The following is a 19568-nucleotide window of genomic DNA, read 5'->3' as shown; positions in this document are numbered from 1 at the left end:
ATCTTTTCTATTCTTGTTTCACTTTTATTTGGTGCTATATTCTTAATTCTTTCATGTAAGCTTTAGTATTTTAAAGGTCACATCTCAAATATTTTTTTTTATATTTCATTAAAATATGTAAAAATATATTATTGTCTTTTGTTAATACTTTCAACTTTCCTCCAGTTCACACTGACACCCCATGAACTTGCAGTACTGCTGAGACTTCTAGGATATTGCTTACTTCAGGATACTGTATTACCAACTTCTTTTATTTTTCATGGGAATATGCTGTCTTTATTTTGTCATTATGTAGTCTTCTATTTCTGACAATATCAGCAACAAATTCATTATTTTGATTATATACTTTGAATGGGAAACATAGGTGATATTTCAAGTTTTAATAGTGCAGGGCCCAAAACCCATTACTGATTTTTAAACTATGTTCATAAGGGCATGATAAATGTTTTATATATAGTATGTATTGCCATTGTCACCATAACATTTATAAATTGTTGAGAGTGGTGGTAGAAACTGCATGGGATTAGGAGACAGGAAATGATAACTTCAGTAGGGGACATTTTACTCTGTCAGTCAGCCTTAAAATGAATTATTGGATTAAATTAGATTACCAGTGCAATGAAAAGAAAAGTCTTTTAGGTTGATCCTTTCTGTTCTTGAAATACATGATGTCTAGATTTTAAAAACTTGGGTACATAGTTATGTACTATCTCAACTAGCTTATGTGCCAAAGTAGAAGGAAAGAAAATTACTGTAATTGAATTGTTTTCAGTGAATGGAAGAAAATTGCTGGAAGGGTCTGTAGAAACATAATGTTTGCTTTTCATACAGACAAGTGGGAAGAGTGGAAGTAAGGGCACATCAGCATGTCTGGGCAACTGTACAGTCTGAGGCACCTGATTCAAGTTTTCATCTGTTTTTATCAATCACTCCTTGACATTTAAAAATTCCACTCTCTTTCCTAATTATTAGGAAACCTAGGACTTAACTTTTATTTATTTTATTTTATTTGTTATCCTGGAAAAGAGCAAGTAGCTTTTAAAGGACAATGTCCTCAAACAGACAAACAAACAAGCAAATGTGAAATCCTGTTTTGAAAAAAAAAAAAAAAAACAAACAAAAAACAAGAAATATGTGCTACTTCTAAAACTTCCAAAATTAGTCTCCAGTTGTTTGATTTTTTTTTTTTTTTTTTTTTTTTTTTTTTTTGTGGAGATTCATATCCTTACATTCTGCAGCGCTTGTCTGAACTATATTGCATGTCAAGATGAGAATCGGTGGAAAGCAATGATATAAGTGAAATGACTAAAAGAATTTTAAATACATTAAAAATGCTAAAATATTAATGGAAAGAGAAAAAAAAAAAAAAAGCGAGTAAGGCTTAGCCTTGGGAAGCAGTGAAGTTTCAAATAACTTGTTGAGTTTAGTCAAAGTTATTTCATAGGTTTAAAACTTCATAAAACACAGAAGTTCAAGGTATCAGGTATGAAGGTATCTAATTACCTATTTGCTTTAGGTGATTAGATTACTAGAATTAAACATTCCCATCCATCCAAACAGCCTTTAAAGCACAAACTTGTAGTTCATATTTCAGTTCACATACAGCCATCTATGAAATAATAGAGGCAGGACAGGGGAGGCTTAGCGGATGAGGGAAAGGTGTCAGAACAGACAATCCAAGAATTGAAATGATACAACTGTTTTTATTTTTATTGATACACAATAATGCTCATGTTTCTAAAGCATAAGGAATATCTTTCATAAGGACAAATTGTCTGCTGAAGCCTATTCAGATGCTGTTCACTGCCAAGAGACACTTGTAACAGACAGTGTGCTACTTTTCAGCTGTGTCTCTTTCTGTCTCACATAGGCACACATTTAAAAGTATTCAAAACTGAGTTCACTGTAAAGCTGGTAAGGCAAGATAAATACAAAACTCTGTATTTTCCTGTAAATGTGAATGGTATATTTTCACCTTTACCTCCTCATTTGGATAACCAGTCTGATATTTAATTACCTATTCTCAGGCAGGGTCCTCATTAAAGCTGCACATAGCTATTCAAATTCCTGTTGAACTTGAGTGAACAAGTCCCTCACTGCTTACAAGTTTATTACCATTAGCCCAGTAGGTTTTCTCTTCACCACAAGACTTATCCATTATGCTCCAGAGAAAGGAAAACTCTGAGAACACTAACACCGATACTACTGCACTCTACTGAGAGCCCACTGTGCTTTTCTCTCCGTTTGAATAAGCTATTAAAAGACGAAGTAGAAAACTGTAGCAGATCCAACCATTGGTGAAATACTTAGCCAGTTTTACAAAAAGGGTATTACTGAAAGAATGGAGGAGCTTTGGAAAAAAATGATGAAGCAATTTAAGATAATAGGATGTAAATTAAAGAGGAATTATAGTGGAGATTTTATAATACTTATTACACTGGCATGAATGTTGATGGCATCCAGATTGAAACAAGCCTAACAAGGAGCTAAGGAATTACAAGCAATTAGTAACCAGATTCTGACACTCTCAGAGAGCAGTAGGCTTCTATGTGAGCAGGTAATACTCAAAGTAACAGAGGCGAACCCTAGATACTGCTCAGTGTGATTGCTCTGCCACTGTCAAGGCAATAGATAATTTGGAATAAATTATACAGTCAGCACTGTAGAAGTCTTAAGTATACAACTAAAGTGTGGGGCCTCAGTATGAATAGATGTTTCTAGGGTATAACTCTTGAATATACTTACCTCAAACTGCACAATACACTTGACAGTTGTGACAACTTCTGTATTACTCTGTAAAGGTTGGTTCCTCTAAGGGTCAAATTATATCATCAAAATTAACATGAATAGCAGTACGGTTATACACTTAAAAGATCAGTCTCAATGCAGAATAGTTAAAATAGCAAGAGATACTAAGTGATAAATATGGAAATATTGCCAAGTGTTTAAAAAATCTGATTAAAAAAAAAAATGTTGAATTTTAAAATGATGTATTTGTTTTGCCAGTTCACTGACCTACGGAAAATTACAAAGGCTTCAAACAGAGAAAGTTTACTTCTGCTCTCATTTGGTATGGTTAATAAGAGAGCGTTTAAAAGCTAAACAGATGTTTTATTTTAATTAAAATAAATAAAAGCCTTTGGAGTTGAGAATATGAAATAATTTTAGCCTAGAGCAGAGACTCGTGGTTGGATTACACATCTGGAAAAAAGGGAGGTGGGGGTTGAAATTCAAAGTACAGAGTTTGCTGTAGACTTTAAGTCTCTGTAATGCATAATCATAGTAATGTAAATATTGTCAAATTCGATACTAATAAAAGATGTCACTACCCATTAGAAACAAGAAAAACTCTTATTCTTTATTACCCAAAATATATTGATGTGACATACTTACTGAAAACAAATAAACAAACAAAACAAAAACACCATAGGAAACTGTTGAAATTGTACAGCTGCATGTTTATGCATTTTTAAAATATGATCTTGGCCCACACTTGTCTGGTATATGCCATCTAGTATATCAGTATAGGACACCAATGGCCAAGTACTGGGATAAACAGAAATTGAATCTGGACCGGAGAGGAAGGCATGTTACAAACCATATAATTACCCTGCCCCAGAGGTATTTTCCCTCATGAGGTTCTGCTTAATCCAGTGCTCCCAGGGTGCCTGTCCCTGGAGCTGCCTGTCCCTGCACCAGCAAAGACAATGGCTCCTTCTTCCCAAAAGAGCTTCAAAATAAAGGAACGTGGAAAATACTAAGCAATCTGTAAAATCAGCATGTGATTTCCTGAGGGCTGTGAGGCAAGAAAGTCAAGGGTATATTTTAATTCTGCTCTGACTCATTCTATTCTTAGATTTCTATTATTACCTCTTCATGAAAGAGAAAGCGTTCACATGTGGAGCAGTCTAAAATAGGAACACTACCCCTAGCTCTCTTCTTGCCTGTTCTGGTACCTAAAGATCATTACCTAAAGGTCTTTTTGAAAATCCTGACCTTGGCTACCTTAAAATGAAGAGAACATGTCATTTCAGGAATGTGCTCTTGCTTATACTGACAGTAAGGGCTACTTCAGAAAGACAAGTAAGGTGTCCCTACCCCTCTGATTTATCTTATTGTGCTGCATGTTTAAATGAGCCTAATAATACTTCTATATTGAATGCTCTGCAATATAAAATAGACTGCAAGCATCTGATAGTAGAGTGGTGGTACAGAACACAGCAGCATAGCATGAAAAAAATCACAGAGGCAGATGGAGACAGAGGACTCAAAGATGAATGTTTCAGAAGACTAAGAAGAGTAGATAGGTGACCTGATGCCTGGAATGGTATTACCCAAAGAAGGCAGAAAAAAAAAAAAAAAAAGAGAGAGAAAAAAAAAAAAAAGAGAGATTTAAGGTTCATGCAAACATGAAGAGGAAGGGCATCTATGAGTTGACACAGAGAAAGAGATTTAAAATAGACTTGATTAGGATTAATGATAAAATCTCAGAGGTGGAAAGAGAAAAAACAAAACAAAACAAAACAACCACGAAATAAAAACCTATTCTTCTAACCAGATTTAGGCAGAAAAGTGTTAACTGCAAGACAGTCATGACAGAGTGTCAAGCAGGGGAACAACCTTTAGGATGTTGTTATACAACTGTCCCAGTATGGCAGTATGTAGGAAGAAGTACTTCTGTTAAAGCAAAGCCAAAACTAATGAGACTGTAATCCTAGAAAAAGGTGAATTACGCCACAAGAGGGTTTAAAAGGCAATGGAGTGAAGCACTGCTGGGATTTACTGAAAGAGAAGGTATTTAATGCACAATGGTAGGTTACACATAAGCAGAGCAAGGAATGGTGGAATAGTAAGGAACTATTGTGGAGGCATCAGAATTTCTCCAGTGACCTGAAAATTTAAAAAGAACCATAAGAAAAATGGAAAGAAGATTACAGGTCTAAACATGAATATGAAAGAACAGCTCAAGCCCTTTAGCGATAAAATCAGAAAGGCACAGGAACATAAAAGGAAACAAGATAAGGTTGCCTAAATGCATAAAGGGAAAATCAAAACAGAGGCTTGGTGCTTAACAGAAAAGGAGAGAATATTAAGAAGGACTCAAAAAAGACTGAAATTTTCAATTGTATCTAGTGTAGCTTTAGTCTTTCTGAAAATAAAGAAACAAACAAACCAAAAAATGGCAACCATAACATCTCTCTGAATTCAAATATTTAATTTATTTAATCCTAACCAGAAAATAAGGGTTCAAGCTGGAGGAGACAACATAAAGTATTAAACCATGATAACTGATATTCTCCTCCTACTGAAGAATTTCTTGCTGTAAATTATAACTTTGATCAGACTCTGATCTCTCACTAGTCATAATTATCCTCTAAAACTTGCCTGTAAAGTAAAAACTTGCCTGGGAAAGCAAAACTAAAATAAAAAAAAAAAAAAAAATGCCGTAGGAAACTATAGTACGGTTAGACTAGTTTTCATTCCCTAAATATTCCCATAAATGCACAAGTTAATTTCCTCAACTGAATGTTTGAATTTGAAAATAGGTAGATCACCTTTTTGAATTTCTTAAGAACCCAGGAGAAAAACATAACTGGCTTGGAGGACATGATAAGAAATGATTCATGAGTTTAAAAAAAACATAGTTTAGGTAGTATAGAAATGGGGAGAGGATACTCAATCAGGTGTATATATTCAAAAAAAAAAAAAAAAAAAAAGATTGTTCAGTGATCATAAACAGAGAGTAATAATATTTTTCCAATGTATGAAAACATTTTTAATTTGGATTCTACATAAAAAATTTCTCTGGAACCGAAAAGGCTTTCTGAGGACACTACCCAAAGGTTTTTCATTTTCATTTTCATTTATGTTGTTGTTTTTGATTTTGGTAAAGCATGGCTTATAAACACACCACAAACTGGTGGTACTGGTCTAACTATGCTTGATCCTATCTTAGTGTATCAGGGTGGGATAGATCATGTGTTTTATACACATTCAAAGTGTAAAAACATAATTCTTAATTGATCTGTAAGTTCTTATGGGACTGGAGAATCTTAGGCAAAAAGAAAGTACTCAGATTTTCTGTGAAATTACAAAAACAGTATTTGCAATGGAAAATAGAAAGAAGAAGGAATATTTCATCTCCATAGGCAGGAGTTTTTAGTGAAAGAGGCACTCACTTGATAATGATACCTCAGTAGAAACACTAAGGATTTATTATTATTATTATTATTATTATTATTATTGTCCATCAAATGCAAAGACAAGTTGGCTTGAATTGTTTTGGTAAACCTACAGAAGGTGCTGCACAGGTGCAGTGAGACCAGGCCTGATCCCACCTGGTGATACACCTGAGCAGATAAAGTTTCCATCTCTTACCTTCATGAAGAAGAAAGGCATGGTTTAAATTTGAACTATGCTCAGTTTTTAATGTGAGAGTGGGATTGTGGCCTGTTCTTAGCACACTTTTCAAGGTCACCTCAGGAACAGCTATCATAACATCTAACAACCTCTTTTATTCAGAAAATCTACTTAGGCTGACATTTCTCTGTGCAATCAGAGCATTATTTCACAAGAATACTCTTAAACCCACCAGAAACCCTCCAAGATTTATAAGTACATTTCCAGATATAGACTTATTTTTCTCATCATTCTCTGTGCAAACAGATTAAAACAAGAGAATAATAATATAAGGCTTTATTTTTGTTTTGGATTAAGTTACTATCTATAGTCAAAAATATATACTTAAAATTGTGTGTGAAAACAATAGGGCAGTTTATGCAAGGAAATTTGCCATTTTGGGGTCTGAATAGATATAGTCTAGGATTCCCTCCACCACATGACAATTCGTAAAAATGCATCTCTATGATAAAGAAGTCTTCTGAAGTCCCATATTTCTATTTGGGCCTGTTAGAAAGCAACAAAATAGTCCCTATTGAATGAGGTTACCAGCTAATTATTAATTGAAAAGTACAACTTGTTCTGCAGTCCAGCAAAGTGCAACCACAGCAAATACAGTAATATTTCAACTGCTGATTCTCCTTTACGTCTAAACAGTTCAAGCTCATCATATCAATGGCTGAAGACAGAGCTGATCTTTTGTCTCTCAAAGGGAGGCAGCATACTGCTCTTCAGAAGCATATGGCAGGGAGAAAGAAATGTTTATCCACTCCAGTTCCTCATATGACTAGATTTACTTTCTCCAAAATGCTGGTGTAACATGTTTTAAAGCCAAGGACAGTTATGTTTGATATGGAGAGTGCCAGACATAGTTATAACTCTGTAGTGTAGGAGACAGTGAAGCAATTAGTTTAACACAGTGACAGTGGGAAAAGGATACCTATCATCTGCTAACTGAAAACTGCCGGTTATACTCAGAAACAAATCAGTACCTACATGTTGCTTGTTTCAAAGCTTGTAGCATGAGAATTGCCATTCCAAGGGACTTCTCTCCGACATTTCTGTATACATATCTCTGTTGTTGCCCTGATTCCCAAAGGCTGATTCCCAAAAGTCAAAAAGCCTAAAAGCCAAGTATCTCACTTTTTCTATAATATTTTTTCTGATATTCTGTGAATATCAGAAATACATAGTCTTTTTAATTGGTGTAAAATCTATGAGTCCTTATTTCAGAATAGAGGTTGTTCTCATCCAAACAAGAAAAGACTGTAATGAAAATATTTTAAAGTTATTCTTATTTTTAACCAGAATGATATTACTAGTTTGAATTTGAATTACATAACTTGCACATAACCTCTTTACATAAATAAATAAATGCACTCTAAAAGCTCTCTTCTATATTTTCAGTAGCAAAATATGCTTATGCTGTCAAACTGAAGTATTGAAATTTTTTATTTCAGTCTATTTTAGACTACTTTTTAATTACTTGAATTCATTACAAATTAGAGGAAAATTATAAATAACATATATCACTTTCCAAGACTTGTAATTATTCCAATAGTGAGATTACATAGAAACATACTTCCAGTAGAAGATCCTGACAAATGTTCAGAATAATAGCCTTTTGCCACATATCAAGTTGAATGCTCCAAGTTTTCAGATATTAATTAGTGAGAGTTTGCAAGGTAGGATTCTCACTAGACACTAGAGCCTCTGACTCTGTATCAGTATGAGTATTTCACAGGCATTAGATTATTTAGATTATTATTATATAGATTATTTCTAATATGTAGGAAACCACAAAAATGGGGTATAATCTTTACATTGCTCAAGACAACTGCAGCCTCCCAGGAGTCTACCTTGCCAAAAGTAGAAGCTTCTCCAGATCTACACTTTCTTTCAGTAAATATTGGAATTAGTTAAGGTCAACGTGGTTTATTTAATCAATCCTAAATTTTAGGAACAAATGAGCAGTATTAAAAGATTCTTTTTTTTTGAAATACTCAAATCTAGAAGATAAAAGAGAGTGAAAATCAATATCTGGACCAAGAACAAAAAAAAAAAAAAAAAAAAAAAAGTTTATTTCCCAACATTTCAGAGGGAATGGAACTTAAACACAGAAAATGATGATGCTAGATTTGCCATGAATTGTTCATAGAAATATTTTTTAGACAAGTGGAACATGCCCACTGTTTGAGAGAGTCTGCTGCATTAGGGAAACAATGCAAGAACAATACTCTGTTAATGTAAATTTGTATATGTAATGTTCTGCAAGTTTATTGTGACCTTCAGTTGTCATCTGTCATTAATTTCCCTTGCAAATTTGAATTATCACTCATTTTCTTCTTCCCTCCCTTCCTGAATTAGTTAGGCTTCCCTCTTTGTTTAATTTGCTTGTTGGACCAGATCCTCCCTTTTGTAAATTAATTATCAAGTTAAAAGGAGGTAACTTTCATAAGAGCTAGGATGTTAAGCTAGTTCTACAAATGAGCAATCAGAAAATGTATTTCCTTGTATCAGAAAGAGGACTCGAAGGCTTTTAAAAATTATAAAACATTACAAAAGAAGTGACATTGTTACATGGTCTTATATAGAAAAATTCCATTCTATTCCTGTCCCATCTCAAGTCAACAAGCTTGTCTAATCAGTCATAAATGAACTATAGCATTTTACATCCCTGGAGGTCTTTAAAAAATGTTTCAATTTAGAGCTTAGTGATATGGTTTAGTGGAGGACTTGTTAGTGTTAAGTCAGAGGTTGGACTAGAGGATCTTGGAGGTCTCTTCCAACCTAGATGATTCTGTGATTCTGTAATTCTGTGATACATGTCTGGTATCAGTTTCTTAAGACACCAGTATCTACAATAATGTTAGTGCTCTGTAAATAATCAAGATATTTTTTTCAAATCAGAAAGAAAAACTAAACTATATTTTCACATGTTAATGAGCAATTTATTGCACATATTCACAATAAAATAATTAAAAATAAAAATAAAAAATTATTTTGAAATAAACATTTAAGAAACTTGCAAAAATTGTATTATAATATTTTGGTTGAAAGATGTTTGAAACAGGGTTTGGATGACAGTGTGTAACAACCTCGTACTTGTACAAAAGTCTCACCAGCTCCAGTATAAAGTTTTGGGAACTTTACATTAGAACAATTAATCACTGAAATAGAGAGAAACTTGTGTATCCATTGGCACACAAATAAATCACACATGACTTCTTTCTAATGTCTAGTCAACAAGCATAATAGAAAACACAGCTGGCAGGAACATTAGGAGATTATCTACTCCATTTCTTTCCTCAAGCCAAAATCAAGTGAACCTTGCCCATGCTTGACAGATACTGTCTAACATCCAGCCAGGGTGCTTCCAGTCTCCCAAAGTACTACAGTCCAAAACAAGACGGAAAGTCTTGTGAGGTAGTTGAGCCTAAATCTGCCTTGCTTTAATTTATTTCTTCTCATAAAAATTCCAGATATGGAAAGCAGTTTATCCCTTTCCTCTGTGCTGCAGTCTTTTATATTTTCAAAGACCATTATGATATAACATGATGTAAGATTTTTCAGTGCAGCTAGTTTTTCACTGCAAAGAAGAGAAAGGAATGGAATGGAATTGGGAGCTGTTTTCATGCACAAAAAAAACCCTGTCTTACCCCCTGTCACAGTGAATATGCAGTGCCCTGTTAAAACACTGCAGTATAATATTTATGTTTAGTTCTCATGTGCTTATGCAAATTTTATGATGCAGTGAAGGATATAGCATGCATTTTGAAATGTATGTCACATTTGGTCAGATTTACTGGAGACTTATGTAACCTCAACCTCTAATGGAACATCTATATACAAATGAAGTTATTCATAGGCAATTGACTTCTCTGTTGCTGTTCATCTCCTCACTTAAGTTAGGAAAATAGGAGTAAGGGACCAGCTTTTTGGTGCATGACATTCTTCACATAAGAGGAGAATATTTTATTAAGAAGCTTAAATCAGAATACATCTATTTAAAGTTCATCAGCTTTTCCCCCTTTAAATTGTTGTAATATTTTATTATGTTTTAAAAATTATTTTATTCTTTTTACATTATTTTTAACTGTTGGGACAACAACAAAAAAAATTTCCATTATACAATATTAGGCATTATGCATTTACATCAGTGTTTTGTCACAGGATATGTTGGAATATAGAAGTGTAAATTGAATAAAAATATGGATTTACATGCAGTGCTGGACTACCTTTTTCAGCAAAGCCAAGAACTAAAATACTGTTCATAAGAGAAGCATTGAAATGTCCAAGAAGTTTGGTTTGCTCAAATTATATTTGTAGGCTATATATTTAAGTATCCCTAAAAAGTATGGATACTTCTCCTCTCGTCTCCTCTCCTCTCGCCTCCTCTCCTCTCGCCTCCTCTCCTCTCGCCTCCTCTCCTCTCCTCTCCTCTCCTCTCCTCTCCTCTCCTCTCCTCTCCTCTCCTCTCCTCTCCTCTCCTCTCCTCTCCTCTCCTCTCCTCTCCTCTCCTCTCCTCTCCTCTCCTCTCCTCTCCTCTCCTCTCTCCTCTCCTCTTTCTTGTCACATGGGTGACAATTTAGAAGGAACCAAAAATATCATAGCCTAGTGCTAGATGTTCACCTACTGTTGAGGTTTAACCCGGCTGGCAGCTGAACACCACACAGCCTTTCACTCATCCTCCTCCTCTCCCCTCCCTATGCGAGGGGGGAGAGAAAAAAAAAAATAATAAAAAAAAATCTTTTGGGTTGAGATGACACTTTATTAGGACAGAAAATAAAGCGTGATGATGATGATGATGGTGATAATAATGTTAATAATAATAATGTGTGAACAAGTGATGCACAAAGCAATTTCTCACCACCTGCTGAATGATGCCCAGCCTATCCCCTAGCAGCCAGTTCCCCCAGCCTGGCCAGCCACCTCATATTAATTGTTCAGAATGATATCAGATAATATGAAATATCCCTTTGGCCAGTTTGTGTCAGCTTTCCTGGTTCTGTCCTCTCCAGCTCCTGCTGCACCCCCAGCCTGCCTGCTGGCAGGACAGTGTGAGAAGCTGAAAAGTTGTTGTCTTAGTGTAAGCACTGCTCTGCCAGCATTTAGCATTAAGATAGCATTATTGCTATCTTAAATACAAAACACAGCACCATACCAGCTACTAGGAGGAAAAATAACTCTATCCTAGCCAAAACCAGAATATCTACCCCTTACTCCAGACCATTTATGTCATGCTCAGGTCCCACACTTTCCAATACATTCAAATTAATCACCACTTTTCATATATGTACATATGAAATGGTTGAAACCAGGACACCTACTCAATACAAGGTAAAGAATGACTTTTAGTCAAGGTTTCTTGAGTAAATTATATACTCTGTAGGACTCTGAATCAACTGTTTACAGGGCTACTGAGATAATTTAAGGGAATATCTTAAAAACCACACATCTCTTCTGGATTTGGAGAGGTAAAATTATTTTTAAAATAACAAGATAGTCTCTTGAGGGAGTACATATTAATGGATCCTTTTTATAAGGTATAGACAAGAAAGAGATAACTGGAGTCAAGGTGGACTCTTCTTTCTTTCTTCTTTTGTTGACATTGTCATAACTTTTTCACATAGTTAATTAGAAAGCTATTTGCATATTTTTTGGTCACAACTGTATATTAATCCTTAGGTGAATCTTCCATGAGCTATTTCTCTGCTGGTGGGAGGCTAATCCAGTTTCCATGACCAAATAGACAATTAAATTCAGAACAATCTCTTCCAAAATATCTTTCTATATGACGTAGAACAATTTTTTATTAGTAGTATAAGTAAGATCTGACACTCTGCATATTTCAAATTCAGAATTATTAGACAGTAAATACAGACTGTCACTCAGGCTTGGGATAGCTTATATTTAAACTTAAACCATATTATTGTAGGTGATCTAGTTTAGCTATAAATCTTTGCATGTGTTTTGGAATATGTATTATGTGAGTGAAGGTTATAAATGAGAAGAGGATGACTTAACTGGATGTCATCCAATCTGTGGGTGGTATTCAGTCACCATGATTTTTTTATAGAAAACTTATTATTGTGTTTTGCTTTTTTATGCAAAAAATATTCACAAAGAACAATGTTGGCAACTATAACATTTACAAGTATCCATTTTAATGGGTTCCTAGTTCAAAGATACCCTAGATGATTCTAGAAATGGTTCACACCCTTAAATAGCAAGGAACTTTCATTTAATTTTCAGTCTAGTTAAGCTCTTCTTTTGAGCATGTTTTACATTCAAACAATTGACAGAAAACTGGCAGTAATTTCCAAAACAATTTCAGAGCATTTTCACTAAAAAGAGATATTTCAAAACAAACCAAATATTTTGCTTCTTCCTGTCAGCAAATATAGTTCAGAGGCCTACTCTTGTTATTGATAGCTCTTGAAATTATTCACTTTTTTGATATTGTCTTTAATTATTAATGTTTGTTAATGTGCCTTAATGTGCCTTAATCAATTACATTACATTAATGTTCATTACTGTAATGAATATGGCTTAAAATGAATATAAAATCTGGATTTTTTTCTTGCTAAGAAATCTAGTAAGCTCCTCTTCTACATATAAAAGTGTTGATTTTTTTTTTCCAGTGGTTTAGTCCTAGCTATCTCCCTCTCAGACACATCTTTTTCCACTAAGTTATAATATAATCTACCAGTCTCAAAATGTTACTAGGCTTCTGGATAGCAATCGTATATAGAACCTTTTATGATTAGCTAGAATATTGCACAGACTTAAAAATGTAACACCAGGCTTATGAATTGTTCCCTTTCTGTATCACATATTGAAAGATAGCAGAAACATTTCCTAATTTAAAATGTTTTCTTCTGACTCCCTAATTTGACATTCTGTAAAGAGTAACTTTTGTTTCAAAGTCTGACAGATTTATGTACAGAAGTTACATTTGCTAAGCAAGAAGTCCAGTCTAACTTCTTTTATGGAAATCCAAACAATTTTTAACTTGAAGAGCTTAAAGAGAAATGAGCCCTTGCTTTTTTGTTGTTTGTTTGTTTTTGTTTTGTTTTGTTTTCTAGTTTTGGGGAGCAGCAGCACATCAACACTTCAATGACTATGAAGAAGACAGTTTTTATGGATATACTCTACATTGGCTCAGAATTTCTTAGCTCTCACACATCAGTCCTTACAGTTCTAGGAAATAACTGAAAGAGCATGTAGACAGAGAGATTACACAATATGGAGTCTTACATAGAAAGAAAAGGAAAAGGAAAAGGAAAAGGAAAAGGAAAAGGAAAAGGAAAAGGAAAAGGAAAAGGAAAAGGAAAAGGAAAAGGAAAAGGAAAAGATGAAAGAAAGAAAAAAGGAAAGAATGGAAGGAAAGAACAAGCAAAAATTTTCATATGAAGAACAAGATGCTGATCAGATTGTTTCTCTAATTTATAATCAGCACTATTCAGAGTTAAATGAACATGATTCAATCATTTATTTAATAATTAAGATAAGAAATGAAATTGATAATTTGCACAAGACTATATATCTCAGAATTGGAGCTGTGGGGTGATGGTTTGGCTACAAGTTGATCATTGTAGTGGTATGATAGTTAATTGCTACATGACTCATTTTTGTTTTGATTAAAATAAGCCTGAGTGATACTCATCATTCCTGCAAAAATATTTGCTTCTTCATGCCTCCTTTCCCCCTTTTGATTCACCTGTTTCAGGACAGAATTGATTTCTAATATTTTTCCCATAGTATCTAGAATATTCATAATCCAATCTACCTCACTTTATCTTTCCCTGAACCACTATCATAGGATCAATTAAAAAAAAAAAAAAAAAAAAAAAAGGTTAAAAGAGCTTAAGAATTTAAAAGTTTAACCTAACTTAACTTCAAAAGCAACACATTGGCTGAGAAAGTACAAATCAGATGCTCAAGACCAACCAACATATTGACACTCGTTACAGCATTTTTAAATATAATTAAAGATACTCTAAAGGATACTCTAAAGAATTCTACTCAAAGTAACCCCTATAGATACATCTAGATAAATCAAAGATAGATCAATTATATCACCTGTGCTAAACATCATGTTCAGCTGTCTGTGCTCAAAATCCTTTCAGATGCATTTACCTGTTTACAACGTAACTGTAACATTTTAAAGCAGATGGAGAAAAAAATCACACTATAATTATAGGCAAAATCTTTAAAACAATACACTAAATTGACTCCTACTAAATGACACTGTGGAGTCATTTGCAGATACCATATGTTGCTAGAGCTGACTGATTTAAGAACTCATCACAGGTTCTGGCAATTATAAAGACTATTAACCTCTGTCTCCTTTAAACTGCTCAAGCAGATACCTTGATCTACATATTTCCATCCTCAGGAGGAATGAACCATTTTTGGAATCTGTTGCCTGTTATTAAATTTATCTTTGCAGGTCAACATTTAACTAATACAAAAAACAATGCCTCGTACTAATAATGGACCTGTAACCCAGATACATTAATACTACATTACAGGACCACTTATAATTTTTGTTTTAAGGTTTTGCTGTATTCATCATTTATTCCAGACATGGCAATTTATGAATTCACTTTGATTGCATATGTCTATATATCTAATATATTATCTTTACTTCATTGTAAAACACCATTTATATTGTTCATTATTCATAAGCAAATTAATAGATCAGTAGTCAAACATCCTTAAAGTCACGGTGTGCATCCCTTGAACATCACAGATTGGTTTGCAGACCTTATAGTTTTTTGTTTGTTTGTTCATTTGTTTTTAGAGAAAGAACAGAACATCAATGTACTTATCTTCACAGAATCACAGAAATCACAAAATAGTTGGAAGACACCTCATCTGTTCGAGACCCCAGTCAAACAGGGACACCTAGAACAGATTGCCCAGGGCCATGTCCTGACATCTTTTGAAGATCTCCAAAGAGAGAGATTGGACAAGTTAACTGGGCAACCTGTTAAGCTGTTCACTAATTCAGCAATAACTTGTACATATTTTTGTGAATAACATCATTAAAATGTGTAAATGCTTGCAGTTCTGGCTCCAAAATTCATAATTTAACATTCATTGAAATATGGGGTGGGGGGGGTTATTATTGTTTGTTTATTTTTGTTCTTTTTCTTTTTTAAGTTTTGCTTATTTCCAGCAATGAAAAAGCTTCTCAGAGATGTAAACAAGAAACTAAATGACACATAAAAAAGGGGGAAATTATATTATTTCACTGAAGAGAGTGAAGATGTTAAAATAGAGGACCTGATATTTGTCCGAAAATGATGGCTCAGCAATGATAATTTTTTCATCAAATGTAATCGAACTTTTTAAAAGATGTGAAGGATACATAAATAAATAAATAAATAGCTGGAATAAAAAAAGATGAAGAAAATATAGATGGCAGTAAATTTTCGTACCTACACAGGTGGCTTAACAGATTACTAGAATGCTTTCTGTATAGATTAATTCAATTCTCTATTCAATTTTCTTGAATTAAAAAAAAAAAAAAAAAAAAAAAAAGAATCCTATTAAACAGATAAATGAGATTAAGCAGACATACTTATAGGCATACTTATCCCAGTGTTTGTGGGAGAATGAAACAGACCACACAGTTTACAGTTCTATGGATATGACACTTGTCCAAGAAATGAAGTCTTAAAATGAAACAGAAAACGAAAAACGTGATCCTGTCTCTTTCTAGCTACTCTGAATACTTTAGAAGCCCTGCAAACTGAAGATTTTTCCTATTGGTACATAAACAGCTGGCATCCCCCTGCCATGATAAATAAATTTGTCAGACATGTTTTTCTTTTCCAGTAAGACTGGGTTACTTATGCTATTGCCCCCATTGCTGGAATATTCTCCAGTATTTCATGAACACTGAAGCAAAATTCTCCATATGGAATAGGGGGATCATTTCTGCACTTGTGTTTGTTAGGACTGGAAATGCCATTTCAAGTATGTGCTATAACATTTACAGCACAATCAAGATTTATTAAAACTACTCCACAGAGCACTATTGTAAAGAATTTATGAACTGTAAAACTGCTATAAAGGTCACTTGAGATGCAAAAGTTTAATTTGGAGTATCATGTTATGGTGTAGTACTGCTAAACTTAATGCTTGTTTAAACAAATGGCTTGAGGATATTTGTCTCAGAATGTGGGGTTTATTAACTTCAGTAAAATAACTTTATTTTTTTCTGCTTAGCTTTGATTTTTAAACACTTGTTCACCTTTTTATGTCGACTAATCCTTTACTTATTTACTATGAACATAAGCATAAGAAGCAGAAGAGAAAAAAAAAAACAAAACAAAACAAAACAAAACAAAATATTTTGAAACATTTTTGTAGTGTTTTATAGCACTCTGCATAGTTTTGTTGTTTATCCTTTTTGCAAGATTTAATATTCCAGTTCATGACATTTGTTTTCTTTATCCACCAGCTGCAAAGATTTAGAAAACATTTAACTGTCATCTGGAAAATGAAGGAAAAATGTCATAAATACATAGCAGTTCCCAAAAATTGCATTTAGAAAATAATTGTTCTTTGTGGATGATAATGTAGAAATGCATGAGAATTGCACTAGATGAAGAGCAAATCCATCAGATGAAAATTGATAATATTTGTACAAGTTTCATAGGCAACATTTGTCTTTCTCCTGTCACCTTCTATACTATTTATATAACCTGTGACTGAATCAGTAATCACATCACATGGGTCAATCTTTGTGCACATGCAGACCTCAACCTAAATGTCCATAGTTAGCAGTACAAGATCAGTATTCAGACCTAACTTCTTCATTCTTCCAAATCTCACTTAGCGAGATCCCCTGCTCATATACTCAAAGGCAGGCCGAGAAACTACCAAGAAGCTGCACATGCCAAAAAACTGCAAATTTGTAAATGTGAAACATTTATTATTTGCCAGCAATAATTGCTTCCTGTTAAAATTGGCAGGGGTGATTAATTTCTTTCTCTCAGCACTTCATTGAGGATTTAGAGGGAAGCTGTAATTGGAAATTGGTACCCTAACAAATAGCTTGAGTTGGTCCATATACAAGCAGTGCTATGAACAGAAATGATTTCATGGAGTTTCATAAAAATGAGTAGTATTATTTACATGTCAATAGCATCAGATAATGAGATCTGCTCTTTGAGACGAGGTTTGTCTTTAAGTATGTCTGTGCAACCTAGAGACCAACATGTGTTTGTTTCACAGTCATAAAATAAACAACAACCAGCAATAACATGAATAAGACATGTTTCTTCAGACAATTGAAGAAAACTTGACATTTTCAGCTCATTTTTTTCTTGGAATTCACACAGATGAAACTTTGGTCTTTAACCACCACATGAATGAAGGTTTGGCTTCTAGTTTTCTTCAAGATGAAAATATTTATGCAATGCTGTTTTATGCACATGGAAGAAAAATCTCAAGAATAGGGAGAGTGAGGAAACATTTAAATCAAATGATAATAAAAGTCCCTAACATTTAATATGTCAGAGAAAAATGTAAAATCCATTATATGTTTATTGGAATGCAAGACTTATTGAACAGATCCTTTGTCATGCATTTGCACCACAGCTTACACAAACTTAGCTGCTCAGGACAGCAGAAAAAGTGTCTGGTTTACAGTAATGAGTTTGCTGTTTGTACATAAAGCTAGAAGGGAGCTTCTCTGATATGCTCAAAGAGAATTGAGCCCAGACATTGTAGAAACAGATGATGTGTTCTCTTTTACACGCCATCTCCCTATCCAAACAAATAAACTGTCTCATGAACAGAGCAAGACTTTGGTCAATGAAACAAAACTAGCTACTGTATTATTATTTTGTATTCTAGGTCATAGGAGGAGTTTGGTGGGTGAACAGGGAGAATGACACAACATAGACTTGTGAAGCAGAGGTGGAAAGAGACTGGAAGAAAAGGGACATTGACCATAATAGTCACACAGTGACTTCTAGAATGCACTTAGGGTTGTGGACATTTTTGTTTATCCGTGTATAATTAAAACAAGATATGTCATCTAAAACACTCATGAAGAACACAGACATTACTTTTATTCTAGACAAAGAAAGGGTTTTTAACTGATCAAAATATTGTTAATTCTAAAGACAGAAAAGACAACAACTTTTGTAACCTACAACCAATTCTCTACCAATATGAAGTTCTAATATTAGTGTGTTTCCCCTATCATTCAGTTCAACAAACTACCTATGGTCTTCAATGTACTTCTTCAAGTGTTAAATTAACAAACCATCTCCAGAAGCTATCACTGAGGAATGTTTCTGTGTGTTCATTTTCATTATGAGATAACATTCACCCTGCAGACTCAGCAGTCTGAGCAGGTCAGGTCTCTTGGTTATGATGGGGACTATATTCAAAATAAGCATATCTGCTGTAAAAAGAGGTGTTTGTTTGTTTGTTTGTTATCTTGACATAGCAAGTACAAATAAATAAATATGTACTACCATGAAATATTTAATCAGAGCCATAAGAAAAAGCAATTTCCTGAGGTCTGTGAACAAATATTTCCAAATATTTTCTGCCAATCCTTTGATAAAACTTTAATTTAAATTCCAAATTACCCAACAAAGCTATTTAGATTTTTGAACAGCATTTCATATTTCAGGAGGAAACATAAGTTTGCGTTTACTTATGAACAACATACTTTTTTATATATTTTTTTTATTATTATGATGTCACATTCTGATATTTCTTTGACTGAAAGGCCTCACTTATATATTTCTCTGTGTATCTGAAATTCTGCTAAAAAAAAAAAAATAAAATAAGATTGTTTTATCCACCAGCTCACTGACAAACGTGCCTATATAATATATGTATGAATTTTCAGTTGTTTTACTGTGATATTTATTCTTCACAACTAGCCATAAGTATTTTAACCACAAAGAACAATCTAGAAGTAAATATTAACATTTAAGCTATTAGCCTAAGGGAAATGTGCACTTTTGCAAATACAAAACCCATGCTTAAGATAAAGCATCAAGACAAGCCATGCATTAAACATTTTAATAGTATTGTGTACATAGGAGAACAGTAGTTCTATCACACAGTTTCATAAAAATGTAGTTCATGTACTAAGTACAGTGAGTCTGTGTTGTAGGCTAAGCACA

The sequence above is a fragment of the Aythya marila genome (genome assembly GCF_965140915.1).
Source record: "Aythya marila genome assembly, chromosome: 4".
NCBI lineage: Eukaryota > Metazoa > Chordata > Aves > Anseriformes > Anatidae > Aythya > Aythya marila.
Note: the sequence above shows the minus strand (reverse complement) of the source record.